Genomic DNA, 22,521 nt, shown 5'->3' with positions numbered 1-22,521 from the left:
TTAGCATTTAAGCTAATTTACTCATGTCTAAAGGATAATACACACATGGCATGTTGCGGGGAGGTTATAGGACAGCCTTGGCACTTTCTAAAGTTGAGGCACTCTTGCTAGGTGCTAGCATGGTACCCGTTAGCATGTCAGCATTTAAGCTAATTTACTCATGTCTAAAGGATAATACACACATGGCATGTTGTGGGGAGGTTATAGGACAACCTTGGTACTTTCTAAACTTAAGGCCCTCTTGCTAGGTGCTAGCATGATGACTGTTAGCATTTTATCTAATTTACTCATGTCTAAAGGAAAATACACACATGGCATGATGTGGGGACACTGTAGGACTGCCCCAAACTTTTCAGGACCTGAGGCTGTTTTGCTACGTGTTAGCACGGTAGCCGTTATCATGTTAGCATTTTAGCTAATTTACTCAAGTTTAAAGGCAAATACACACTTGGCATGATGTGGGGACACTATGGGACTGCATCAACCTTTTCCGTACTTGAGGCTTTCTTGCTAGGTGCTACGGCGGGCCCGAGGTTCACAGCACAGGTGGCCAGTCCATCAAAATTTCCGCGGGAATTTTCTAGTTATTATTATATCTTAATCTTCCGCTTTTTGCGCGCGTAATGCGGCCAAAACCGCAAGAAGGACCCCCAAACATGTTACACCGCCGGAAACGTGGCGTTCGGGACTACAGCGGTATTTAGTTTTTGGAACGTTTCGTGTAACCATGGCGACGCTATTAACCGAAACGTTAAAAAATGGGCCACTAGATTAGGTATATCCTTGTTCTATTTTTAGAACAGCACATAGGAAACGAGAATTTACAGAATTTTCACAGCCTTGTAGCTCAGCTGTACGGCCACGTAGAAACGTGATTGATGGCTAATTTTTGAGATAAGCTTCTGAAGTCTCTCTGTGGCTAAATGCTAATTGCTAGCATGTTAGCATGTTAGCATTTAAGCTAATTTACTCACGTCTAAAGGCAAATACACACATGGCATGATGTCGGGAGGTCATAGGACAACCTTGGCAGTTTCTAAACTTGAGGCTCTCTTGCTAGGTGCTAGCATGGTAGCCGTTAGCATGTTAGCATTTAAGCTAATTTACGCTTGTCTAAAGGACAATACACACACGGCATGGTGTAGGGAGGTTATAGGACAACCTTGGCACTATCTAAACTTGAGGCTCTCTTGGTAGGTACTAGCATGATGACTATTAGCATGTTAGCATTTAAGCTAATTTACTCACGTTTAAAGGCAAATACACACATGGCATGATGTGGGGAGGTTATAGGACAAACTTGGCAGTTTCTAAACTTGAAACCCTCTTGCTAGGTGCTAGCATGGTAGCCGTTAGCATGTTAGCATTTAAGCTAATTTACTCATGTCTAAAGGCAAATACACACATGGCATGATGTAGGGAGGTTATAGGACAACCTTGGCACTTTCTGAACTTGAGGCTCTCTTGGTAGGTGCTAGCATAATGATTGTTAGCATGTTAGCATTTAAGCTAATTAACTCACGTTTAAAGGCAAATGCACACATGACATGATGTAGGGAGGTTATAGGACATCCTTGGTAGTTTCTAAATTTGAGGCTGTCTTGCTAGGTGCTAGCATGTTAGCTGTTTGCATGTTAGCATTTAATCTAATTTACTCATGTCTAAAGGCAAATACACACATGGCATGATGTAGGGAGGTTATAGGACAACCCTGGCACTTTCTAAACTTGAGGCTCTCTTGCTAGATGCTAGCATGGTAGCCGTTAGCATGTTAGCATTTAAGCTAATTTACTTATGTCTAAAGGCAAATACACACATGGCATGATACAGGGAGGTTATAGGACAACCTTGGCAGTTTCTAAACTTGAGGCCCTCTTGCTAGGTGCTAGCATGGTAGCCGTTAGCATGTTAGCATTTAAGCTAATTTACTCATGTGTAAAGGCAAATACACACATGGCATGATGTAGGGAGGTTATAGGACAACCTTGGCCCTTTCCAAACTTGAGGCTCTCTTGCTAGGTGCTAGCATGATAACTGTTAGCATGTTAGCATTTAAGCTAATTTACTCACATTTAAAGGCAAATACACACATGGCATGATGTAGGGAGGTTATAGGACAACCTTGGCAGTTTCTAAACTTGAGGCCCTCTTGCTAGGTGCTAGCATGACGACTGCTAGCATGTTAGCATTTAAGCTAATTTACTCATGTTTAAAGGCAAATACACTCATGGCATGATGCAGGGAGGTTATAGGACAACCTTGGCACTTTCTAAAGTTGAGGCTCTCTTGCTAAGTTCTAGCATGGTACCCGTTAGCATGTTAGCATTTAAGCTAATTTACTCATGTCTAAAGGCAAATACACACATGGCATGATGTAGGGAGGTTATAGGACAACCTTTGCACTTTCTAAACTTGAGACTCTCTTGCTTGGTGCTAGCATGATGACTGTTAGCATGTTAGCATTTAAGGTAGTTTACTCATGTTTAAAGGCAAATACACACATGGCATGATGCAGGGAGGTTATAGGACAACCTTGGCAGTTTCTAAACTTGAGGGCCTCTTGCTAGCTGCTAGCATGGTAGCCGTTAACATGTTAGCATTTTACCTAATTTACTCATGTCTAAAGGAAAATACACACATGGCATGATGTGGGGACACTGTAGGACTGCCCCAAACTTTTCAGGACCTGAGGCTGTTTTGCTACGTGTTAGCATGTAGCCGTGATCATGTTAGCATTTTAGCATTTTAGCTAATTTACTCAAGTTTAAAGGCAAATACACACTTGGCATGATGTGGGGACACTATGGGACTGCATCAACCTTTTCCGTACTTGAGGCTTTCTTGCTAGGTGCTACCGCGGTAGCCGTTGGCACACCGGGCCCGAGGTTCACAGCACAGGTGGCCAGTCCATCAAAATTTCCGCGGGAATTTTCTAGTTATTATTATGGACTGGCCCAGTAGCCAGCCCATAGACTGCTACTTGCAGTAGCAGTCTATGGGCTGGCTACTGAGCCAGCCCATATTGTTATTGCTGTTTAGTTATTATTATTCCGTATATCTTAATCTTCCACTTTTTGTGCGCGTAATGCGGCCAAAACCGCAAGAAGGACCCCCAAACATGTTACACCGCCGGAAACGTGGCGCTCGGGACTACAGCGGTATTTAGTTTTTGGAACGTTTTGTGTAACCATGGCGACGCTATTAACCAAAACGTTCAAAAATGGGCCACTAGATTAGGTATACCCTTTCTATTTTTAGAACAGCACAAGGCAGAGAAAAAAACGAGAATCTACACATTTTTCACAGCCTTGTAGCTCAGCCATACGGCCACGTAGAAACGTGATTAACGGCTCATTTTTGGGATAAACTTCTCTACTCTCTCTGTGGCTAATTAGTTTTATCGTAGGATGTTTAGTTTTCGCTCTATCTTTGTCAGAAGGAGGTGTGCGCTTCGCCAGCGTCTCCCACTCTGACTCCACTGTGGCAGGGGAGACGAAAAGAAAACTTTTTGGCTTTGCAAACAACTCCTCTTCCTGGCCACACCGTTTTAGCCAGCTCGATTTAATTTGGTGAAAACGTAGGAAATCTTGTCCCCTTTCCAAAAATGTCACTCTTATGTCTGAGAGATGTACGGATTGCCTTCTGGGCCCTCAGAAGCGAGAAGAGCGCCGGCATGTCTCCCATTCACTCCCATGTTAAAGACGCCGTCTTTTCTTTCTCCAAATCTTTAATTTTCTGTGTTTTCAACTCGTCATCCTGCGGTCATTTCTCAACCGATATGCAAAACGAGCAGATCTATGCAAAGCCCCGACCCTCGGGCCACTCACGGTCGTCTCGTGGTGTCCATATCTCGAATCGTTTGGCCGTAAGAAACTTCTGTTCGATATGAGCGATTCAGCCCTCTGTGCTCATTCACTGCCATGGCCACCACCTCCTCCTCCTCCTCACAGCCCCTCCCTTCAAAAACCCCCTTCTCTTGACATGTGGATTACAATGATTCCCTTCCCAGCTGATACCATACAGCTCATTTATTATGTAGATTTTAAAAGTTAGATTTTTCTAATTAAGCACAGTGACTCCAGGCACCTCAAAGACCAAAGTATGAAAATATCAACATTTTTATAGAATCCATGATACAGCAATGAGCTGTGTTATCATCATGTCAGGAATCGATAGTTCAGTATCGACCCGCATGTCAGGCACTCTCTGCTCTTTAGTCCTCCATGGCAATGCAAGTGCTGCTTTCAATTGGAAAACATCACATGACATGTACAGACACCACAGCAGTGCCTGGCAACTTTCAAGACTTGATGCTATGTTGCTCGGCCCTCTTGCTAGGTGCTAGCATGGTAGCCGTTAGCATGTTAGCATTTAAGCTAATTTACTCATGTCTAAAGGCAAATACACACATGGCATGATGTAGGGAGGTTATAGGACAACCTTGGCACTTTCTAAACTTGAGGCTCTCTTGCTAGGTGCTAGCATGACGACTGTTAGCATGTTAGCATTTAAGCTAATTTACTCAGATTTCAAGGCAAATACACACATGGCATGATGTAGGGAGGTTATAGGACATCCTTGGCACTTTCTAAACTTGAGGCCCTCTTGCTAGGTGCTAGCATGGTAGCCGTTAGCATGTTAGCATTTAAGCTAATTTACTTATGTCTAAAGGCAAATACACACATGGCATGATGTAGGGAGGTTATAGGACATCCTTGGCACTTTCCAAACTTGAGGCTCTCTTGCTAGGTGCTAGCATGACGACTGTTAGCATGTTAGCATTTAAGCTAATTTACTCACGTTTAAAGGCAAATACACCCATGGCATGATGCAGGGAGGTTATAGGACAACCTTGGCACTTTCTAAAGTTGAGGCTCTCTTGCTAGGTGCTAGCATGGAACCCGTTAGCATGTTAGCATTTAAGCTAATTTACTCATGTCTAAAGGATAATACACACATGGCATGTTGCGGGGAGGTTATAGGACAACCTTGGCACTTTCTAAAGTTGAGGCACTCTTGCTAGGTGCTAGCATGGTACCCGTTAGCATGTTAGCATTTAAGCTAATTTACTCATGTCTAAAGGATAATACACACATGGCATGTTGTGGGGAGGTTATAGGACAACCTTGGTACTTTCTAAACTTAAGGCCCTCTTGCTAGGTGCTAGCATGATGACTGTTAGCATTTTACCTAATTTACTCATGTCTAAAGGAAAATACACACATGGCATGATGTGGGGACACTGTAGGACTGCCCCAAACTTTTCAGGACCTGAGGCTGTTTTGCTACGTGTTAGCACGGTAGCCGTTATCATGTTAGCATTTTAGCATTTTAGCTAATTTACTCAAGTTTAAAGGCAAATACACACTTGGCATGATGTGGGGACACTATGGGACTGCATCAACCTTTTCCGTACTTGAGGCTTTCTTGCTAGGTGCTACGGCGGGCCTGAGGTTCACAGCACAGGTGGCCAGTCCATCAAAATTTCCGCGGGAATTTTCTAGTTATTCCGTATATCTTAATCTTCCCTTTTTTGCGCGCGTAATGCGGCCAAAACCGCAAGAAGGACCCCCACACATGTTACACCGCCGGAATCATGGCGCTCGGGACTACAGCGGTATTTCGTTTTTGGAACGTTTTGTGTAACCATGGCGACGCTATTAACCGAAACGTTAAAAAATGGGCCACTAGATTAGGTACACCCAGTTCTATTTTTAGAACAGCACATGGCAGAGAAAAACTGAGAATTTACAGACTTTTCACAGCCTTGTAGCTCAGCCATACGGCCACGTAGAAACGTGATTGATGGCTCATTTTTTAGATTAACTTCTGAACTCTCTCTGTGGCTAAATGCTACTTGCTAGCATGTTTGCCTGTTAGAATTTAAGCTAATTTACTCATGTTTAAAGGCAAATACACACATGGCATGATGTAGGGAGGTTATAGGACAACCTTGGCACTTTCTAAACTTGAGGCTGTCTTGCTAGGTGCTAGCATGCTGTCCGTTAGCATGTTAACATTTAAGCTAATTTACTCATGTCTAAAGGCAAATACACACATGGCATGATGTAGGGATGTTATAGGACAACCTTGGCACTTTCTAAACTTGAGGCTCTCTTGCTAGGTGCTAGCATGAAGACTGTTAGCATGTTAGCATTTAAGCTAATTTACTTACATTTAAAGGCAAATACACACATGGAATGATGTAGGGAGGTTAGAGGACAACCTTGGCACTTTCTAAACTTGAGGCCCTCTTGCTAGGTGCTAGCATGGTAGCCGTTAGCATGTTAGGATTTAACCTAATTTACTCATGTCTAAAGGCAAATACACACATGGCATGATGTAGGGAGGTTATAGGACATCCTTGGCACTTTCTAAACTTGAGGCTCTCTTGCTAAGTGCTAGCATGATGACTGTTAGCATGTTAGCATTTAAGCTAATTTACTCATGTCTAAAGGCAAATACACACATGCCATGATGTAGGGAGGTTATAGGACAACCTTGGCACTTTCTAAACTTGGGACTCTCTTGCTAGGTGCTAGCATAATGACTGTTAGCATGTTAGCATTTAAGCTAATTTACGCATGTCTAAAGGCAAATACACACATGGCATGATGTAGGGAGGTTATAGGACATCCTTGGCACTTTCTAAACTTGAGGCTCTCTTGCTAAGTGCTAGCATGACGACTGTTAGCATGTTAGCATTTAAGCTAATTTACTCATGTCTAAAGGCAAATACACACATGGCATGATGTAGGGAGGTTATAGGACAACCTTGGCACTTTCTAAACTTGGGACTCTCTTGCTAGGTGCTAGCATGATGACTGTTAGCATGTTAACATTTAAGCTAATTTACTCATGTCTAAAGGCAAATACACACATGGCACGATGTAGGGAGGTTACAGGACAACCTTGGCACTTTCTAAACTTGAGGCCCTCTTGCTAGGTGCTAGCATGGTAGCCGTTAGCATGTTAACATGTAAGCTAATTTAGTCATGTCTAAAGGCAAATACACACATGGCATGATGTAGGGAGGTTATAGGACAACCTTGGCACTTTCTAAACTTGAGGCTCTCTTGCTAGGTGCTAGCATTATGACTGTTAGCATGTTAGCATTTAAGCTAATTTACTCACGTTTAAAGGCAAATACACATATGGCATGCTGTAGGGAGGTTATCGGACAACCTTGGCAGTTTCTAAACTTGAGGCCCTCTTGCTAGGTGCTAGCATGGTAGCCCTTAGCATGTTAGCATTTAAGCTAATTTAGTCATGTCTAAAGGCAAATACACACATGGCATGATGTCGGGAGGTTATAGGACAACCTTGGCACTTTCTCAACTTGATGCTCTCTTGCTAGGTGCTAGCATGATTACTGTTAACATGTGAGCATTTAAGCTAATTTACTCAATTGTAAAGGCAAATACACCCATGGCATGATGCAGGGAGGTTATAGGACAACCTGTGTAGTTTCTAAACTTGAGGCCATCGTGCTAGCAGGGTAGCCATTAGCATGTTAGCATTTAAGCTAATTTACTCATGTCTAAAGGATAATACACACATGGCATGATTTAGGGAGGTTACAGGACAACACAGGCACTTTTTTAACGTAAGGCTCACTTGCTAAGTGCTAGCATGATGACTGTTAGCATGTTAGCATTTAAGCTAATTTACTCATGCCTAAAGGCTACTAAGCACATGTCATGATGTGGGGAGGTTATAGGACAACCTTGGTACTTTCTAAACTTGAGGCCCTTTTGCTAGGTGCTAGCATGATGACTGTTAGCATGTTAGCATTCTACCTAATTTACTCATGTCTAAAGGAAAATACACACTTGGCATGTTGTGGGGACACTGTAGGACTGCCCCTAACTTTTCAGGACCTGAGGCTGTTTTGCTACGTGTTAGCACGGTAGCCGTTATCATGTTAGCATTTTCGCATATTAGCTAATTTACTCAAGTTTAAAGGCAAATACACACTTGGCATGATGTGGGGACACTATGGGACTGCATCAGCCTTTTCCGTACTTGAGGCTTTCTTGCTAGGTGCTACCGCGGTAGCCGTTGGCACACCGGGCCCGAGGTTCACAGCACAGGTGGCCAGTCCATCAAAATTTCCGCGGGAATTTTCTAGTTATTATTATTATTATTAATATTATTATTATTATTATTAGCGTTATTTGTAATATCTTGTAATTAATTAATTTAAGGATTGATAATTGTCCAAACCATAATTGCTAATCTATATTTCTAGATGGTTTACTTTGGTTGGTTGGCACTGAAACACGTAACACCAATCCTTGCACTTTAGTACTTCTTTTTTTACTTGTGGTTTTCCACTTTTATTTCCCATCTTGGGAATAATTTGGTCCCTGTTGTGATGAGCTTCCTAGGGAAAACTAACAACAGGGTTGTTTGTCAGTGAGAGAGTAATTAACTTTTTATTTGAGGTAATTCTCAAGCTTCTACCCCTGTGAGGGCGGAGAATTCTTGCCTCTGCTTCCTCAAAGACTTACTCTTTTTCTCACCCTTTAATATGAAGACCTGTCTAGTGACATCATCTCCCATTCACACACTCATTCGTACTTTGAAAACGTTTTCGCATTCCCCGAAAAGGTCTTTCACCGCGGAGGCTCTCCTTTCCTAGCCTAGCATGACTGTCAACTCCGTCTTTGTACAAAGAACTGCCAACTCTGTCTTACTGTGAAAGACCGCCAACTCCGTCTTATTACAAAGGACAACCCCGTCTTTGCAAAAGACTGCCAAACCCGCCTTATCAGAGAAGACCGCCAGCTCTGTCTTTCTACAGAAGACTGTCAAGTCCGTCTCTTTGCTTGCCAGCGACTAGTATACACAAGGCTTTAGCACCGGATGACAAACCTTATTGACCTGCGGGACGCACTCAGTTTCAGGGGTCAAGAACCCTTAGCGTGCTGCATGTGGACCCCAGGTCTCAGTTTGCCCACCCCTGCTTTAACACAAAGGGACGACGCCCTTTCACTCACACTCTGATCAAAAGTGTCCTACTGTTTGTTGTCTTCTCTTCCGTCGGTATCCTGTCAACCTTCAGCTTCCAGTTGTTGAGCTGTGAAGACAGCCCATCAAAGGGTTTTGTCTGCTGTGGCCAAAGAACCAAGTAAATGTCAGGTTCCAACTCCTGTGACACTTAACACTTAAATACAGAAGAGACAGACAACAAAATTCAAAGCTTCTTGCAACGAGGAGAGTGAAACAACATACCCAGTGACATGCCACTCCACTCTGAATATGCCATTCATGCTGCTCTCTTTTTATTTTCTTTAGGAGGTCCCTAATACATGGTCGTGCAACTCTAAGGGGAGGGGGAAGCAAGCAGTTGCACAAGCTGTACTTATTGTCTATGTGTGTATTGTCTATGTGAGAATAATTACTTTTTGCGCATGTGTTCTTATCTGCACATTTTGCATGATGAACAGGAACATCTTCAAGGTTGCTGCTGGCATTCCCAGGCACCTGCAAGATTAGTGGTGCTGGGAGTAGCTGGTCAGCGTCATGGGATATTCCTGCCTTTGAAACACTCAAGAGTATTGTCTCTTGTCTAAGCAAACGGATATAAGGGTGATAACTTAACACTATAATAATTGTATTTAAATTTTATTCTAACAACAAAACGGAAGTGGCACCTCCACACCACAAACACCAACGTAAAAACATGAAAGAGTATGACATTGTGATGGTTTGTCATTCAGTGCCACTTTGCAGAGGCTCATCCACTTGGCAGTGTAATTTTTTCTCTGACAGTGTGTCAACACATGGCATTGGTGGTTCAGTGGTAGGATTCTCGCTTGCCAAGCGGGAGGCCGGGGTCCGATTCCCGCCCAATGCAGTGCATCTCAGCTTATACCTTTCTTTAGAGCTCATGTTGAAAAAGTACAAAGGCTCTTTTCCTGCAAAAGGGCAGAACTCAGAATGACACCTGAAAAGTAACAGACCGGACCACCTGAGAGTTAAGGTGGACAGGACTTGAGTATTTGCAAATTTCTGTCAGAAGTTGAAACTTACTGAAAACTTGCTGCAGTAACGCTGATGTTGTCTTTGTCACGCAATTGGTCTGCGCATTTGGCTGTTAACTGGGAGGTTGGTGGTTCGAGCCCACCCAGGGACATTCAATTGACACGTGTTTGACTTTGGGCTCCCTCCTTTGAATTAACATTTTTCCCCATTGGCGGTTTTTGTGTCGGTGCCAGATGCACAGGATTTCCTTTTTTACTAAAGGCACCATTGTCAAGTTTGCATGCTTCGCAGGCACTATGCTTTAGTTGGTCAAATTACATGCCTAGCAAAGAGGGGCTCATTGGTTCTAATTCCAGCAGTCCTTTAGTGGTATTTCCATGACTCTGGTTTTCATACTTTATATCAGAGGTCATGTTGACCTACAAAGACTGTTTTCTGGACAAACGCAAGACCCCAGGATGCAATAGGTTTGCTTTGTACACTTTTCAGCAGCGATCATGTTAAAAAGCTCCCCAGGAGTAGCAGCCTCAGCCACTTTAGAATGAAGGGTGACGCCACTTCAAGATGCAAGAACCTGTCAGAAGTGGGATTCGAACCCACGCCCCATTAGAGACTGTAAAATGAATGCAGCGCCTTCGACCGCTCGGCCTTCCTGACCGTCCTGAGGCCACTTTTGAAAATGGCATTCAAACACTCAGGATTTTGGATTTCCTTATTTCCTAAGGGCACCTTTGCCAAGTTTGCATGTTTCGCAGGCACTATGCAATAGGCACTATGTAATGTGGTCAAATTACATGCCAAGCAAAGAGGCTCCAATTCCAGCAGTCCTCTACTGGTATTTCCATGACTCTGATTTTCATACTTTTTATCAGAGGTCATGTTGAAGTACAAAGACTGTTTTCTGGAAAAACGCAAGACCCCAGGAGGCAATAGGCCTGCCTTGTACACTTTTCAGCAGCGGTCATGTTAAAAAGCACCGCTGGTTGACTTTTAGTGGTGATGCCACTTCAAGATGCTGTCAGAAGTGGGATTTGAATCCACACCTCTTTAGAGACTGCAACCTTAATGCAGCACCTTCGACCGCTCGGCCATCCTGACCCTCCAGAGTCCACTTTTTAAGCCTAGTTATTTGTCCCAGTTCCAGTGACCATTTCTAGACCCTCGTGTGACACTTGTGTTGGACTCTTTTGGAGAGCCCTTGCATTCTTCCCTCTGCTTCTCCCTGCTGACCAAATGACACACGACAAATGGCGTTGTCTCAATGTTGGAGCAGTTAATGTCTAGAAGATTAAAGGAAGCATTGGCAGGGTGACTTGCTCAGCTGGCACTGTAGCTTAGCTGGTCAAAGTGCCTGTGTTGTAAGCAGGAAATCCTGGCTTCAAATCCCAGCAGTGCCTGGCTGCTTGGTCTGTGAAACTTTGGCAGCTGATTTCCCACCCACGTACCTCTTTTCGTCACTTGCCCTTCAAAAACGAGTCGACGGTGCATCCACAGCTGACATGATTGTTGTGGATCCCGTTACGCCAGAAGGTGCTTGAATCCAAAGAGTATGACTTTGTGATGTTTTGTCATTCAGCGCCACTTTGCAGAGGCTCATCCACTTGACAGTTTAATTTTTTCTCCGACAGTGTGTCCCCATGTGGCATTGGTGGTTCAGTGGTAGAATTCTTGCTTGCCAGGCAGAGGCCACCTGAGTGTTTTGGTATCTCAACAACTACAGTCATGGAACCATCCTTGTTTGTTCGCTTTAAAATAGCTCATAAGAGTTTAATTTAAGAGATGATATCTTCTTATACTCTTACATGAATAACTATAACATATAAATAACTGTCGCTAATGCATATAAAAGGTATACTACGTGTTATAAGTATACTGTGGCGGTCGTAAATAGCGAACAATAACGGAAGTGGCACCGCCACACCACAAACACCAACGTAAAAACATGAAAGCAATTTAAACACTAAACACAACATTTCACAGGCAAAATATTTTTCAAGTAATTATGCAGTTTTACTTTTACTGTAGTTTACCGTATTTTTGTTCGTCTCAGCACTCACTCGCTCAGAAAAAGCAATTGTGCTATTTATTACCGGAAGTTCAGGATGGATGGAGGACAGAAGCGGCCACAGCGCCACTCCTGGACAAAAGTATATTACATTCAACGTGACATACAAAACAGGACGCTTGTCCTCATCAACAGACTGTATTCCCCATCCGTTACCCGCATGGGGACATTCCAACCCAAGATGAGAACACACTGGACCCAGTACACAGCAACATAGTGTGTGGCACAGACACAGCTTCACCCTACCCCCACCTACCCAGGGATCTAAAGGTCCCTGATTCAATCCCAGGTTTCAGCACAATCACTGTTGACATTGTGATTTGGCAAATAGTTTGAAAAGGCTTATTGGCTGGCGCAAAGCACCTTAACTTCATTCTACTTAAGGCCAGCCAAACGTTAGAGGAGGTTACAAGCCAAACCATTGACATCAAGGGCACAAGTTGAGTCCACCGAGACATCAAGGTGAGCCCGAGGGTGGCTAGGGTGTTTCTTTCACAGCTGGCTTTTAAACCTTTCAAGCCGTGATTGTGATTTTGTGTTTTGTTGATGAAAAGCCCATTATTTCTGGAACATGTGATATGAACTACAATTCTCCCTCCAAAGGACACATCTTTGTCAAGTTGGAAAATCCACTTTGGACACATCGTCTTGTTTCATTGTTTGGCAACTACCTTGTCAATCTGTCACTGAAGCTAGTCCTTCACCGGCGCTGTGGCTTAGTTGGTCAAAGTGCCTGTCTAGTAAACAGGAGCTGCTGGGTTCAAATACCAGCTGTGCCTCTCCTGTGTTTCAGTGCCTCCTTAGATGTTACTTTTTCTCTCCAACATTTCAAATGAATGTTTTGAATCAGAGGTTGTTCTGTTGAAGAAATACCCATCATTTCTGATGTCATATGTAGTATACATGTCATATGTACTACAATGCTCTCTACAAAGGCCTTGTGTATTTGGACATTTGCAGGTTTAAGAAAACAGATGACATTAGCCAAATATCTTCTGGACAAAAGAGTTCACGGTCAGACAAGACAAAGGTTGAGCCAGTCACCTGAACATTGGACTTTTGATCTGAGTGTCCGGGATTCAGGTCCCTGTTCAGGTGACCAGTGTCAGGGTCTGAGGTCCACTTGCAAACGCCTCCTTTTGCTCTCAAAATCCCTTGGTACTTTATGGAAACTACGTCAGGTGCCTGGCTTTTAACTGGAACTAGAAAGACTTGCGTAACCCCGCACATAAACCAGGTGCCTTCCTCACATGCACATTTTGCCAGCTGATCTTTGAAATAAGCTGTCACAGACATTTGCCTCGTTTTGGGAACTCATTCTGATCCATGGTTACCACTGATTTGTATTTGAACTCAAATCTACAAATAAATTAATAATCATACTCCTACTTAAGGAAGACACAGTCCAAACACAGTCTTCTGTGGGCAGATATCAAAGTTGAACATGCTGAGTGCTGGTTTTTATGTTGAACACATAAAAACAATTCCAAGTCAGCCAATCGAACCCCAGTCTACCTCCTGATTGTTGTTACATCTGTCATAAATACAGGGGTTAAAATTTGGATTTTGAAAATGAACAAAGACAATACATCTGTAACCTTGTCAAAGGAAACGTAAACAGAGCAGCCATAGCAGAGGATGGTTTCGATCCATCAACCTCTGGGTTATGGGCCCAGCGCGCTTCCTCTGCTGACACCTGTGCAGGTGCCCTGCTTTGTGCGGCTCAATTTCAGTGTCCTCCGTTGTCAGCAAGCCTCACAAGGTCACAGTTTTATCCTGATCAGGGCACTGTTTTAGGTTGTGTGGATGAGTGGTCTAAAGCGCCAGATTAAGGCTCCTCTTGCTCAGGATGCACTGGTTGAAATCCCACAGCTGGCATTTTCCTGGTCAGGTCCATTATCCACGACTGCAATGATTTGGCAGCCAAAGCCTGTCAGATTGTACAAAACAGCTGAGCACTTCGAGAAGAAGATTAAGAGAAGTCTTGTTCTCGTGAGAAGGGTTTGTTTTCCCTGACTGGTTGTTGCAACCGCAACCATGCTCAAGGTTCATTGTGACATACAAAACAGGAACTCCCCATCGGGGAATTGAACTCCAGCCCTCCACGTGGCAGGCGGAGATACTGTCCACTACGCTAATGAGGACTGCTGCTGTGTTGATGTGGTGTCGATTGGCCAAAAGGGCATTCAGAATAGGCTTGTGGCCCGTGACCGTTTTAATGGTAGCTGGAGACTTCATTCATTCATTCATTTTCTACCGCTTGAGGGTCGCGGGGGGTGCTGGTGCTGGAGCCTATCCCAGCTGTCTTCGGGCCAGAGGCGGGGTACACCCTGGACTGGTGGCCAGCCAATCACAGGGCACATATAGACAAACAATCATTCATACTCACATTCATACCTATGGACAATTTGGAGTGGCCAATTAACCTAGCATGTTTTTGGAATGTGGGAGGAAACCGGAGTACCCGGAGAAAACCCACGCATGCACGGGGAGAACATGCAAACTCCACACAGAGATGGCCGAGGGTGGGATTGAACGCTGAGCTGGAGACTTCAACCAGTGAAATCCATCCATTTTCAACAGAAGGAGCGAGACGGTCAATCATCGCTGAGAACTTTGGAAGTGTAGTCACCTTAAGTCAGGTCTGCTTTGGTGAACTTCAGAGGCATCATGGCCAGTCTGCATCAAAGCATTGTCTGAAATCATGTGCCGGTTTCTGGCATTGATTCTTAATTCAGTTGCAACAGGACAAATACCTGTGGTCCATATTTCCCAGATGACGCCACACTTGTGCTGGCCTGCACAAAGGCGCTTCTGGATAGGAAGTGGCCGCTGTGGTGTCATTGTGTGCAAACAACAACCTCATCCTCAACACAGAGAAGACCAAGCACATGCACATAGGGAATAATTCTCTTTCCTACTGTTATAAATAAGCAGGGTGAGATGGTAGTGTACAGGATGTCTGTAGGCTGGTGCAATACACCTCATGAAGAGCAGAGTTGTCCTTTTCCAGGCAAGAATCAAAAACTCTTACTTGGAGGTGCTGATTGCGGCTCCCAGTTGCTTCCAATTCGTCTGCGAGTGAAACATGAATTTTAGAGTCAGGTTAATTGAAAAGGTTTGCAAGCTAACAAGGAGTTGAAACTAGAATCTCCTGATCCGCAGTCAGATGGCTAAGGTGATGGACTGCTAATCCATTGTGTTCTGTATGCATGGGTTTGAATCCCATCATCATCAGACTTGAGTTGTGCTATACAAATGCACCAGTTTTGACACCACCTGTGTTTTTGGGAAACATCATTAGCATGTACTAAATCAAAGTATGAGGTACAATGTCGGAGATCCAGAACGCTTTTGTTGGCAGAAAAAAGGCCATAACGCCCTTTTGGAGAATGTTGGCATCAATCCCGTTCCCTCTGACATGCTAAGCAAGTGCTCTACCATTTGAGCTAATTCCCCAATGCGCCCATTTTGAGCTGCCATATACTAATCCTCACAGACTTTCTACATTCTTCACACTGACGTCCAATTTCCTCCCGGATGACACAGCTTCTCCCCCTATGTCTAAGAGAAAGTCCAGCCGCACGGCAAAACAAAGTCATTTCAGCTGCTTTTACCCACTATCTTATCCTTTCTGTGCTGACTCAAAGGTCATGACCATAGGCGAGGGTAGAAATGTTGATCAACTGGTAAATTGTCATATTAGATGCCAAGAACAAGATGCCAAGGTACCTTGAACTCCTCCGGTGGGGGTAGGATCTCTTCCCCAACACAAAGACAAATTCAATCAAATGCAATCTCACCATTCTTTTGTGTCAGGTGCTCATTCAGGTATACCTTTGTTCCCTTCAGGTTTTTTCCCTGGCGCAGCAGGTCTATCTTAAGCTTCCTGCTGAAAAACCTCAGGAGGATTGTCCATCAGATTCACTCTACTGAACTGGTCCAGTCTCAGAACGATTTTGGTTCCTTTGGTATGTCAAAGGGACACTGTCTCTGCCTTTCAGAGTCCTGCCATAAAGCAGTCCCTGGTGGTCTAGTGGCTCCGATTCAGTGCTCTCAGCCCTGCGGCCCGGGTTAGATTCCCGGGGCAGGGAATTGACATCTGGGTAGGTTTTGACTGGAGATAGGATTTGTCTTGGGCCTTGGTCGAATGGTCGGGGTCATCTTGAAGCGCTATCTGCGGCACTTTCTAAACTTGAGGCGCTCTAGCTACCAAGATGCTACCAAGCTAACTCTCAGCATATGAACATTTTAGCTAATTGACTGATGTCCAAAAGCAAATACATACATGGCATGATGTGGGGACACTATGGGACTGCCTTAACACTTTTGGGAGTTGAGGCTATCTTACTAGGTGCTTGCATGATAGTTTGTTAGCATTTTAGTATTTTAGCTAATTTACTGATGTTTCAAGGCAAATGCACCCGATCAGTCATCTGCGAAATATGGACTGTGTCCAAACTGAGGACAGATGCTCGTGTACACACCTTCAGATATCAAACCCATATCCTTGTTCCCATTTTTCACCTTGAATATTTTGTAAATGAAGGAATTGATAGGCCATGTTTCCACCCAGTTTCAAACTGGGGACCTTTTGCGTGTGAGGCAAACGGGATAACCACTACACTATGGAAACCTGAAGGAAGGGGCTTCAAGGGGAACAATGAAACACGATGATGTGTCCAAAGTGGGGTCAGATTGACAATTGTCCATATTGACAAAGATTTCTTTCACCAAAACAAGAAATCACAGTTGTGAAAGAAAAGCTAGTTGTGAAAGAAACACCTGAGCCACCGTCGGGCTCATCTTGATGTCTCACTGGACTCAATTTGTGTCCTTGGAGTTAATGGTATGACGTTGTCTGGATGGGTAGACTTTTGAAGTTAAGGTCCTTTCAGCCAGCCAATAAGCCTTTCTAAACTATTTGCCAAGTCACAATGTAAACATTGACTGTACTGAAACCAGGGATTGAACCAGGGACCTCTATATCTTATCTTATCTCATATCTACCAGCCAACCTTGACGACATGGGCACAAGTTGAGTCCACCGAGACATCAAGCTGAGCCTGAGGTTGGCTCAGGCCTCCTTTGCAATTGTGATTTTTTGTTTTGTTCAAGAAAAGCCCATTTTTTCTGGAACATGTTATATAAACTCTAATGTTCCCTACAAAGTAGAAATCTTTGTCAATTTGGACAATTGTCAATCTGCCCCCACTTTGGACTTGGACTTTCGTTGTTTGGCAACTGCTTTGTGACTTCGCCAGTCCTCTTAAAAGCCCATTCCCCGGGTTTCCGTCATGTAGTGGTTAGTGTGTAGAGTGTGTGTTACAAGGGCAACAGGACAATCCCTTGGTACTTTATGGAAACTAGTGACGTTCCTGGCTTTTAACTGGAACTCGAAAGAAGTGTGTATCCCCGCACAAAAACCAAGTGTCTTCCTCACATGCACATGTTGCCAGCTGATCCTTGACATCAGCTGTCACCGATGTTCGAGTCATTTGGGGAACTCATACTGATCCACGGTTACCTCAGATTTGTATTTGAACTCAAATCAACAAGTAAATAAGTAATCATACACTAACTGGTAAAAGAAGACACAGTCCAAACATTTAGTTGCTGTAGGGCCAGTTGGTTCCACCAAGACTTGAACTTGGATCACTGGATTGAAAGTCCAGGGTGCTAACCTTTACACCATGGAACCTGCAAGAGTCTCGACATCGTCGGGTCCTGAAGTGCACCCTGTCCGATTACATTAGCGTTGATAGAACTCCACTGATCCTGTTGTTTTGGGAATTGTGTAGGGAAAAAAGTAATAAGGTCAAAGGGCAGGGAGGGCTTGTCCGGGAATTGAACTGAGGACCTCTCACACCCTAAAGCAAGAATCATACCACTAGACCAACAAGCCCATGTTTGGGCAAAAACCTGTGGTCCAGGTACCTGGACAAAGCCGCACTGGCGCTGGCCTGGACCTTTGAGGTAGTGAAGACTGAGGAGTTCACTGGTTGATAAAATATGGTCATTGTTCACAAGCCTGTTCTGAAATCCCCTTTTGCCAACCACATCGACCCTGCAGCGGTCGTAGTTAGTCCTTAGTCCTGTCCTTCCATAAGTTGAGACGAAATGTATTAAAATAGACAGACTGCATTGGTCACTAAATCAGAATTTCTCAGTTTGCTTATTTCAGACTGCATGACTGCAAGAATCAAGTCCATCGACAGGGAAGCGGAGGTCCTTCAGACAAGACGATATTGCCATTCTTTCCGGACAGACATAACATAAGCAAACAGCTTGACTTGAACCAGTGCCCTAAGGATGACAGCTTAAACCACTACAGTCCTTCGCTCTTCCAACTGAGCTATCAAAGGTCTTGCCGAATTGGGGCAAGTGAGTACGGCCGAGCGTTCGACTGCGTCTCATTGAGATGCCACTTTTGACAGAATTTTGGAGATAATCAAGTCTCAGGTGGAGAGGTGTGACGTTTCTGATCGAATTCAGAGGTCATGTGTTGGTCCCGAAAACGGTCTTTGCACTTTATAGCGAAAGCCCATTATGAATGTAATATACATTTGTCCAGGAGTGGCGCTGTGGCCGCTTCTGTCCTCCATCCATCCTGAACTTCCGGTAATGAATAGCACGATTGCTTTTTCCGAGCGAGTGAGCAACGAGACGGACAAAAACACGGTAAACTACAGTAAAAGTGAAACAGCACAATTACTTGAAAAATATTTTGTCTGTCAAATGTTCTGTTTAGTGTTTAAATTGCTTTCAACAAACAAGGATGGTTCCATAACTAGTTGTTGAGATACCATAACACATGGGTGGCCCCTGCTTGGCAAGCAAGAATTCTACCACTGAACCACCAATGCCACATGGGGACATACTGTCGGAGGAAAAATTAAACTGTCAAGTGGATGAGCCTCTGCAAAGTGGCGCTGAATGACAAAACATCACAATGTCATACTCTTTGGATTCAAGCACCTTCTGGCGTAATGGGATCCACAACAATCATGTCAGCTGTGGATGCACCGTTGACTCGTTTTTGAAGGGCAAGTGACGAAAAGAGGTACGGGGGTCGGAAATCAGCTGCCAAAGTTTCACAGACCAAGCAGCCAGGCACTGCTGGGATTTGAAGCCAGGATTTCCTGCTTACAACACAGGCACTTTGACCAGCTAAGCTACAGTGCCAGCTGAGCAAGTCACCCTGCCAATGCTTCCTTTAATCTTCTAGACATTAACTGCTCCAACTGAGACAATGCCATTTGTCGTGTGTCATTCGGTCAGCAGGGGGAAGCAGAGGGAAGAATGCAAGGGCTCTCCAAAAGAGTCTAACACAAGTGTCACACGAGGGTCTAGAAATGGTCACTGGGACTGGGACAAATAACTAGGCTTAAAAAGTGGACTCTGGAGGGTCAGGATGGCCGAGCGGTCGAAGGTGCTGCATTAAGGTTGCAGTCTCTAAAGAGGCATGGGTTTGAATCCCACTTCTGACTGCTTCTTGCATCTTGAAGTGGCATCACCACTAAAAGTCAACCAAGGGTGCTTTTTAACATGACCGCTGCTGAAAAGTGTACAAAGCAGACCTATTGCCTCCTGGGGTCTTGCGTTTCTCCAGAAAACAGTCTTTGTACTTCAACATGACCTCTGATAAAAAGTATGAAAATCAAAGTCATGGAAATAACAGTAGAGGACTGCTGGAATTGGAACCAAGGACCCCCTCTTTGCTTGGCATATAATTTGACCAAATTACATAGTGCCTATTACATAGTACCTGCAAAACATGCAAACTTGGCAAATGGTGCCTTTAGTAAAAAAGGAAATCCTGTGCATCAGGCACCGACACAAAAACAGTTGGGGAAAATGGTAATTCAAAGGAGGGAGCTCAAAGTCAAACACGTGTAAATTGAGAGTCCCTGGGTAGGCTCAAACCACCAACCTCTCAGTTAACAGCCAAATGTGCTGACCAATTGTGCGACAAAGACTACGTCAGCGTTACTGCAACAAGTTTTCAGTAAGCTTCCAGTTCTGACAGAAATGTGCAGTACTCAAGTGCTGTCCACCTTAACTCTCAGTTGGTCCAGTCTGTTACTTTTCAGGTGTCATTCTGAGTTTTGCCCTTTCGCAGGAAAAGAGCCTTTGTACTTTTTCAACATGAGCTCTAAAGAAAGGTATAAGTTGAGATATACTGCATTGGCCGGGAATCGGACCCGGGCCTCCCGCTTGGCAAGCGAGAATTCTACCACTGAACCACCAATGCCATGTGGGGACACACTGTCGGAGAAAAAAATAAACTGTCAAGTGGATGAGCCTCTGCAAAGTGGCGCTGAACGACAAAACATCACAATGTCATACTCCGGAATCAAGCACCTTCTGGCACAATCATGTCAGCTGCGGATGCACCGTCGACTCGTTTTTGAAGTGATCAAGCCTGGGTGGGCTCGAACCACCAACCTCTCAGTTAACAACCGGACGCTTTGACCAATTGTGCCACAGAGACTATAACAGCGTACTGCAGCAAGGTTTCAGTAAGTTTCTACTTCTGACAGAAATTTGCAAATACTCAAGTGCTGTCCACCTTAACTCTCAGGTGGTCGGGTCTGTTACTTTTTTCAGGTGTCATTTCCTGACAAGAGACTAGTCTACAGAACGCAGCCGGGATTTGGTTTGTGGTATTTGTCACTGAGGGATATATCTGGACTCATTTCCGATCCCAACATCTCTTCTACAAAAAACAAAGGATTTCTTGGAGAAATGTAAAGCGAGCACTCCATTTGAGCTAATTCCCCTGTTGTTGCAGTGTTGGCAGAGAATATGTCACAGTCGTGGATGAAGGACCTTACCAGGAAAATGCCAGCTGTGGGATTTCAACCAGTGCCTCCTGAGCAAAATCTGGCACTTTAGACCGATCGATCGAAACCATCCTCTGTTATGACTGCCATGTCACCCTGCTTAATTATGACAATACAAAATGGAAGAAGAGACCTTGTTTCCACCCGGTGACCTTCCACGGGTTAGGGGCACATGATAACAACTACGCGATGGAAATCACATGAAGTGCTGAGCTGTTAACAAAGTTGGCGAGATAATGCCAGTCTGAGCAGCCAGAAGTGAGATTTATTCTTTGTGTGCACTGTCATCTCCTTGGTCTTCTCTGTGTTGAGGATGAGCTTGTTGTTTGCACAACCACATGACACCTGGAAGACCCTTGTGCAGGAAAGAAAATATAAACCACAGGTACTTGTATGCTGTGGCTAGTTGGTTGAGGCGCATGATTCTTGCTTCAGGTGTAAGAGGTCTGAGGTTCAATTCCTGGAGGAGCCCGACCTTATCTTTTTTTAAACACAATTCTCAAAACAGCAGGATCAGTGAAGTTCTATCAACCCAGACAGTGTGTACTTCAGGACCAGACGCTTAGCACTAGCACTGGACTAGTGTTGTGACGTTCATGAACGAACTGGTTCTTTTGAACGGCTCGTTAACATCAACGATGAGAACTGAGTCGCAGCTGGGAATTTTAAGTCAGGCTTCACAAATAATTTGCACAAACCCCTGAAAACTCAATATCCAACAGTAAAAGTGGCAGAGGTGAGAAGAGAGCCAGATGACTCAGATAATAGGGACAACAAAGTCTCAGAAAATACCAGTGCCTCTTCTGCCTCCACATCAGGTAGTGCTAGACGTCATACCAGTGCTACTATCACTCTAGCCACAGCTACAGCTACAGCAGCCTCTGATACCACTGGGCCCCTATCTTTGCCTGACCAAGCACCTGCTGCTGCCACAAAAACAAAGCAGACATCTCTCAGTCAGTACTTTACAGCTCCTGTCTTGACCCCTTTGAGACAGGGGAAGATAGATGAGCAGGCAAAGATGATAGCCATCAACTTCCAGCTATTTAAAATTGTGGAAGACAGAGGATTCAAAAATTTCTGCTATGCTCTCAACCCCTCATATATTCCTCCATGTTGGTGGGTACTAACCTAGAGAGTCTGTGCATGAGAGAGAAGTAGCATCACTTCGGAGAAGGGTGTCCAAAGTGTCAGCAGTGTGCCTAACAGCGGATTGTTAGATTCTTGACGTCTTTGTAGGATCCTACCTGAGCAACTGTCTCCGGATTCGACAAATACCAGTAGTTCATATTTCCCAGACGACGCCAAACTGGCGCTGGCCTGCACAAAGGGGCTTCTAGGTAGGAGGTGGCCGCTGTGGTGTCATTGTGTGGTGTCAAACTACAAGCTAATCCTCAACACAGAGAAGACCAAGGAGATGGCAATGCACACAAGGAATAATTCTCGCTTCTGGCTGCTCACTGGCATTATTTCACCATTCTGTTAAAAGCCCCGGCACAGAGATGTGGGGATCGGAAATGAGTCCAGGATCTATTCCTTAGCATCCGACAAATGTGAGGGCTGACCCTAAACCCAGTCCCGACAGCATTCTCAGTCGAGTACCTTGTCGTATTGTGTCGT

General features: G+C 44.4%; 1 protein-coding gene and 5 non-coding genes across 6 annotated transcripts in view; 1 reads left to right on the top strand and 5 right to left on the bottom strand.

Annotated features, from left to right (window-relative positions):
• Positions 1-3,908, bottom strand: part of LOC131111077 (uncharacterized) — a 98,504-nt gene extending 94,596 nt beyond the window's left edge. The window contains exon 1 of the mRNA XM_078791715.1: positions 3,828-3,908. The gene's annotated coding sequence lies outside the window, so the exon portion shown is untranslated. The remainder of the gene's footprint in view (positions 1-3,827) is intronic.
• A 7,098-nt stretch (positions 3,909-11,006) lies between these two features.
• Positions 11,007-11,088, bottom strand: trnal-aag (transfer RNA leucine (anticodon AAG)). Its single transcript has one exon. It is a non-coding gene; the product is annotated as a tRNA-Leu (tRNA).
• A 5,530-nt stretch (positions 11,089-16,618) lies between these two features.
• On the bottom strand, positions 16,619-16,691 carry trnav-cac (transfer RNA valine (anticodon CAC)). Its single transcript has one exon. It is a non-coding gene; the product is annotated as a tRNA-Val (tRNA).
• Positions 16,692-17,684: 993 nt separating this feature from the next.
• trnae-uuc (transfer RNA glutamic acid (anticodon UUC)) lies at positions 17,685-17,756 on the bottom strand. The gene has a single exon. It is a non-coding gene; the product is annotated as a tRNA-Glu (tRNA).
• Positions 17,757-19,463: 1,707 nt separating this feature from the next.
• Positions 19,464-19,545, top strand: trnal-aag (transfer RNA leucine (anticodon AAG)). The gene has a single exon. It is a non-coding gene; the product is annotated as a tRNA-Leu (tRNA).
• A 693-nt stretch (positions 19,546-20,238) lies between these two features.
• trnag-gcc (transfer RNA glycine (anticodon GCC)) lies at positions 20,239-20,309 on the bottom strand. Its single transcript has one exon. It is a non-coding gene; the product is annotated as a tRNA-Gly (tRNA).
• Positions 20,310-22,521: the final 2,212 nt, after the last annotated feature.

This window comes from Doryrhamphus excisus, linkage group LG1 (genome assembly GCF_037039965.1).
Source record: "Doryrhamphus excisus strain RoL-2023G ecotype Guam linkage group LG1, RoL_Dexc_Guam_v1.1, whole genome shotgun sequence".
NCBI classification, from domain to species: domain Eukaryota; kingdom Metazoa; phylum Chordata; class Actinopteri; order Syngnathiformes; family Syngnathidae; genus Doryrhamphus; species Doryrhamphus excisus.
The sequence above is the reverse complement of the archived record's forward strand: the minus strand, read 5'-3'. Positions and strand labels throughout refer to the sequence as shown.